This window comes from Triticum aestivum, chromosome 7B, assembly GCF_018294505.1.
Source record: "Triticum aestivum cultivar Chinese Spring chromosome 7B, IWGSC CS RefSeq v2.1, whole genome shotgun sequence".
In the NCBI taxonomy this organism is placed as follows: Eukaryota; Viridiplantae; Streptophyta; class Magnoliopsida; order Poales; family Poaceae; genus Triticum; species Triticum aestivum.
This window is the reverse complement of record NC_057813.1, coordinates 511,711,231-511,718,134: the sequence shown is the minus strand read 5'-3', so window position 1 is coordinate 511,718,134 and position 6,904 is coordinate 511,711,231.

Here is a 6,904-nt window from a genome sequence, read left to right as displayed (position 1 = left end):
CGTCGTTTTTTTTCAGTTTTAGGTAAAAACCCTTTGGTTTTTTTTAACCCTAGACTGATTTTTTTATTATTTTTTAGATCGGTTTTCTGCGGTTAGTTTATTTTGTGAACGCTCGTTCATTAGCCCGTTTTAACGAACGAATTCGTTCGTTTGTCTTTGTTAGCGGGCGCTCGTCCGATAGATTTTTCTTTTTTTGTTTTTTTCAGGGACCTATCCACGATTATTTTTATCGCCCCTGATCTTCAAACCCTCGCAACTTTTTAAGCGTTAGTCGTAATTTAGTGAAACCAACGCCAAAGTTTCAAGCAGATTTGTTTTCGAACTTCTTTTGAGGCATAGTTTGAGTTTCGTAGCTCCGATTCGAGTGATTCTTTTTGAAAATTGAAGCTCTTCAGTTGAACTTTCAGTTTGGATCTTCTTATTTGAGTTTTACCTATGCATCTATGCTTGAGTGCTTATGTATGCGATTGTTTGTTTGCGATAGAATTGCCGGAGTGCGAAGCGTGCTACTACGAGTCTCTAGGGTTTGCAGATCATCAACAAGGCAAGTAACACTCTGATCATATCTTTTATTACCCAGTTTTTATGCATTAGTTCCAATCCTCAAACATTGCATGGTTAGGATCTGAATAACATCTGGGTTGGGAAGTAGATGATGAGGTAGAACATATTATCTTTTATTATCAAACCTTGGGGATTCACTTCTATGTTATGCTTAGATTGCTATGCTATGCTCGTAGACGTGGATTGGTTGAGTGTATCCATGACAGATGTGAGAATTGTTAATTAATGGTTAACTTAAGGTGGCTACTTAAGTACTCATCTGGGTGGATTGGTTGCGGGCACCTGGAGAATCCAGTGTTATCCTAGGATATCCCGAAGTACCTGTGTGATCATCCTTCGGTTCGCCACCCAGGCTCAAAGGGATCATAAGATTATTCATGCTAGAAACTTCCGTGTGCAGCCACAAGCTATTATGGGCTCTAGCATAGTTGAGTAGGTTGCATGACCTCTTTCAGTGGTGGGCTAGCAGATGTAGGGGAAAAGTGTGCAAACCTTTGCAGAGTGTACAAACTAATCATGGTTAGCCGTGTCCCCGGTTATGGACATCTTGAGTATCTGGTTCTTGGATTATCATGTTGATCTCATCACTCTAAATTAATTTGTTGGGTTAATTGATACTATTTAATTGGGATTGAGTTGGAGGAACCTTCTCAATGTTTAACAACCACCATGATAGTTAAATAAAATATATTCCTTTGTTGTAGGGAAAAATTGGCTTTATGCAAAAACCTTAACCATAGAGCTCTCCACCAGCCATATATGCATGTAGTGATAGTATTTATTCTGCTCTTTGATCTCTTGTGTTATATTGCCAGCATATTCCATGTGCTGACCCATTTCGGGGTGCAACATATCATGTTGCAGACTTATCAGACGAAGAGTAAGGTGCGCTAGGTCGTTGTCGTTCACTCAGCTTTGCCATTGGAGTTGATGGACTCACTTTATCTTCCAAGCCTTCCACTGTTATCTTTTTAGATTGCCTTGAGCCATATTATTGTAATAAGTTCTCTTTTGAGACATTCGATGTAATAAGTGTGTGACTGAAACTCTATTATAAATCCTCGAGTACTGTGCGTGTTAGTATTACCGATCCAGGGATGACACTGATGCACAGAGACTTGACCATTTGAGGTCTGGTCGCTACAGGGGAACTTTGTGGCAGAATTTGAGTCACAAAGGCACGGAGATATGATTCGGGAGGGATCTCCATGGCATGTGAGCGAGGATGCAATCATCTTGTCTGAATTCAAAGATTGTATGAGGCTGGATGAGGTTTAGTTTTAACGGTTCAGTCTATGGGATAGGGTCCCGAATCTCCCTACAATCTATGTGATGACGTGTGGGGCAATTTGATAGCTCAACATATCGACAAAGAATCAACTTTGGTTTAGTTTGAGCATGTGGGTGGATATCTTCGAGCTCAGGTCTCGATTGATGTTAGCAAGCCTTAGACGATGGATATTGATAGACTCGGCAAAGAGGAAAAATACAGATTTGTTTGATATACAATATGAACAAGTGCACCACTTTTGCTTTTCCTGTGGCTGACTTGGACATCTGGATTTGTACTGCCCTCATCTAGGTCCTCGTGATGCAAATGGTGACTTCCCCTTTGGACCGAAGTTGAGGGCACTGATACGTCTCCATCGTATCTATAATTTTTGATTGTTTCATGCTATTATATCATCACTTTTATATACTTTATATGTCATTTTATATTGTTCTATGGACTAATCTATTAACTCAGTGCCTAGTGCCAATTGCTATTTTCTGCATGTTTATGGTTTTCTAGGAAATTCATACCAAATGAAGTACAAACATGACGAAACTTTTTAACGATTTTTACTGGACCAATAGAGACCCTTGAAGCTTCGGAGGAGATCGGACGATGCACGAGTGTCGGTGTCAAAACCATCAGACCTCGGGGTAGGGGGTCCCGAGCTATGGATCTCAGATCGAGGGTAACAGGAACGAAGGAGACGATGTTTACCCAGGTTCGGGCCCTCTTGATGGAGGTAAAACCCTATGTCCTGCCCTTGTTTATATTGATGAAGATGTATCAAGTACATAGTTGATCTACCTCGAGATCATAATGTGTGGTCTAACTCTAGGGCTAGGTGAATAATGATTTTGTGTTGATGTGTCCCATATGGGCTAAACCCTATGGCTTATATATACACTAGGGAGGGTATCTAGGGTTACAAGGTCGGTATCTAGGAGCAAGGCGGCAGCATAGATCTTGGAGTATACGTCAAGTATTTGGTGGAGGTAGTCTTGATCACGCCTCCTGCGTACGGCCTTCGGAGTCCATCTTAACCATGAATGAGGGCCCATCGACCCACCCTAAGGAGAATGGGCTAACTAGGTTAGGATGCCCCAATCCAGGACACCAACAGTAGTCCCCAAACTGGTCTTCTATGCCGAGGACGACCTTCCTGTCAATAACAACCTCGGATCCGGAGTCCTTGGTTGGACAGACTAGTTCTTCCTGGTAATTTTCAAAGTACTCCTTTAAAGGAGTGAGGCCAGCCAAAGCTCAACTGAACACGTAGTGTTTACTCGAAGAGATCGGATAATCTAGCCTTGAAGGCCAAGCATCTTGGTGTGAATGGTTCCACCCATTTGACAACTTTATCGAAACGGCTCATCGCACGACAGGGCGAGCAGTTACTGCTCCCCTCAAATTGCGGCTCGAGGCAGCCTTTTTACTGGCACATCCCTTCGAGGCAGAGATCATTCATGTTTTCTTGGGGATATTATCAAGATTTTGTTTCTCCCCATATGCTTAACAGCACTTTCGGTGGGAGTGGCATGTTTATCGGCGTAGTAAAGGGGACTCTTGGCCTTTCACCGGCATATAAGAGAAAAAGGGAGGATAGCGCAACCTACTACGCTCCCATTCTCCCCATCTACTACTTCATCAAGCTCCAACGCCTAGATCCGATCCCGCTCCCATTTCCTTCAGCGAGTCCAACCTCCACCACCAGCCATGGCTGACACCCTCAAGGGGCACTGGGGTGGTTCCATCATGATGGATGGCACCATCCTAGAGTTGCGCAGTGCGAATTATCTGACCATCGACATCGCCGCCCGTGGTCCAGCTGCTGGCTAACAAGTGCCCTCTCCCAATGGTGGGGAGCGGGTAGTCTTCGTCCCCCACCTTGTATGAGGCATGGGATGATGTTCTACTATGAGCTCGACTTCCACCATATGGTCCCAAACTCCATTCTCCACATTGCCGCCTCCATCACGGTCTGTGAGGCCTTCCTCCACTGCGAGCCACACTTCGGCCTGTGCTGAAGCTCTTCGGGATCAAGCCGAAGTCCAGTAGCTCCGACCTGGTGGAGTGTGGAGGGGCCATGATCAGCAAGAATAAAGGGGTTGAACGGATCAAGGGCACCTTGATACGTCTCCGTCGTATCTATAATTTTTTATTGTTCCATGCCAATATTTTACAACTTTTACATACTTTTGGCAACTTTTTATACTATTTTTGGGACAAACATATTGATCCAGTACCCAGTGCCAGTTCCTATTTGTTGCATGTTTTTTCTTTCGCGGAAAATCCATATCAAACAAAGTCCAAACGGGATAAAAACTTACAGAGATTTTTTTGGAATATATGTGAATTTTGGGAAGTGGAATCAACATGAGACGACGCCTGAGGGGCCAACGAGGGTGAGGGGTGCACCCCAGGGGGTAGGGCGCGCCATGGGCCCTCGTGGCCACTCCTTAAGGCGGTTGGTTCCCTTCTTTCGCCGCAAGAAACCCAATATCAAGATAAAAATCATGTCCAAATTTCAGCCCAATCGAAGTTATGGATCTCCGGGAATTTAAGAAATGGTGAAAGGGCAGAATCTGGGAGCACAGAAACAGAAGGAAACAAAGAGAGATCAAATCTAGGAGGAGTTCTCGCCCCTTCGCCGCCATGGAAGCCAAGGACCAGAGGGGAAACCCTTCTCCCATCTGGGGGGAAGGTCAAGGAAGAAAAAGAAGCTGGGCTCTCTCCCCCTCTCTCCCGGTGGCGTCGGAACACCGTCGCGACCATCACGTGATGGAGATCTACAACAACAACTTCACCGCCGTCATCACCAACTCTCTCCCCCTCTATGCAGCGCTGTAACACCTCTTCTCCCCTCTATAATCTCTACTTGAACATGGTGCTCAACGCTATATATTATTTCCCAATGATGCATGGCTATCCTATGATGTTTGATAGATCCGTGTTGTCCTATGGGTTAACTGATGATTGTGATTGGTTTGAGTTGCATGTTTTATTATTGGTGTTGTCCTATGGTGCTCTCCGTCTCGCACAAGCGTGAGAGATCCCCGCTGTAGGGTTTGCAATATGTTCATGATTTTCTTATGGTGGGTGGGGTGAGTGATAGAAGCACAGACCCGAGTAAGTAGGTTGTTTGTGTGTGGGAGTAAAGAGGACTTGATGCCTTATAGTGCTATGGTTGGGTTTTACCTTAATGATCTTTACTAGTTGCGGATGATTGCTAGAGTTCCAATCATAAGTGCATATGATCCTAGGAGAGAAAGTATGTTAGCTTATGCATCTCCCTCATATAAAATTGCAATAGTAATTACCGGTCTAGTTATCGATTGCCTAGGGACAAATAAATTTCTCGTGACAAAAAGCTCTCTACTAAAACTAACTTAGTTGTTTCTTTATCTAAACAGCCCCTAATTTTTATTTACGCGCTCTTTACTATTTTGCAAACCTATCCAACAACACCTACAAAGTACTTCTAGTTTCATACTTGTTCTAGGTAAAGCGAACATTAAGCGTGCGTAGAGTTGTATCGATGGTCGATAGAACTTGAGGGAATATTTGTTCTACCTTTAGCTCCTCGTTGGGTTCGACACTCTTACTTATCGAAAGAGGCTACAACTGATTACCTATACTTGTGGGTTATCAAGACCTCTTTTTGGCGCCGTTGCTGGGGAGCAATAGCGTGGGGTGAATATTCTCGTGTGTGCTTGTTTGCTTTATCACTAAGTAGTTTTTCTTTTCTGTTCTAAATTGTTGTCTATCTTCAGTTACGGGTAGGAAACACAAAATACCAAAAAAATTAGTTGTACCTACTAAACCAATGGTTGAAGAACCACTCAAAATCTATCATACTCTTGAAGCTTTTTACTTGGATCATCTTTGATCCCTTTGTGCTCGTGCTGAAACCCCAACTAGCTTAGTTCAGGGCAAATCTTTAGATGAGCATGCTTGTTATGTGTGACACCGCTTATCTCACAAAGGGAAACTTTTACTGGATCAAATTCATCGTTTCCAATGCTATGCTTGGAATTTATGTGAAATATATGGTTTTACTTGTTGTTTTGAAGACCCTAAGAAACACCTCCCCTACCAATGTGAGTTTAGTGATAATGGAATCGTATCTTCGTATGCTAAGGGTGTTTATCATTACTATGATGTTCAACAAATTGAAGAATTTGTTGCTTTTAAGGGTGCTTATGAAATTTCTTCTTTGATTGGAAAGTATGATGATACTCTTTAAAAATCTGAAAATTGTGCCATACTTAAATATTGTTATGATAATTATGCTTCTAATGCCTATGTTAAACCATATATTGAGGACTCCTTCGCTGTCCGAGAAGAGACTAACATTTTGCAGGAGTCTATGGAAGAAAAAATTGATGAAACTGTGAGCTCATTGGATGAAAGAGATGATGAGGAGAGCTAAAAACAAAAGGAGGAAGAGAGGATTAGCTACCCGTGCCCACCTTCTAATGAGAGTAACCCTCCAACTCATACATTGTTTAATGTCCCTTCATTCTTACCAAAGGATGAATGCTATGATAATTGCTATGATCTTGTTAATTCATTTGAAATATCCCTTTTTGATGAACTTGATAATTGTTATGCTTGTGGCCATGATGCCAATACGAATGATGCTTATGGAGATGAACTTGCTATAGTTCCTTATGTTAAGAATGAAATTATTTCTATTGCACCCACGCATGATAGTCCTATTATCTTTTTGAATTCTCCCAACTACACTATATCAGAGAAGTTTGCCCTTATTAAGGATTACATTGACGGGTTGCCTTTAACCGTTGCACATGATACTTTTGATGAATGTAATATGCAGGTGCTTGCTGCTACTACTTGAAATTATTATGAGAGAGGAACTACATCTCCACTTCTCTATGTTTCCAATACGATAAAATTGCAAGAAACTGTTTATAATAATCATTGGCCTTTACTTTGTGTGCATGAATTGTTCTTTTGTGACATGCAGATGCATAGGAAGAGAGTTAGACTTTGTCATTACATGATATATGTTGCTTTGTGCTCACTACTAAAATACAAATCATT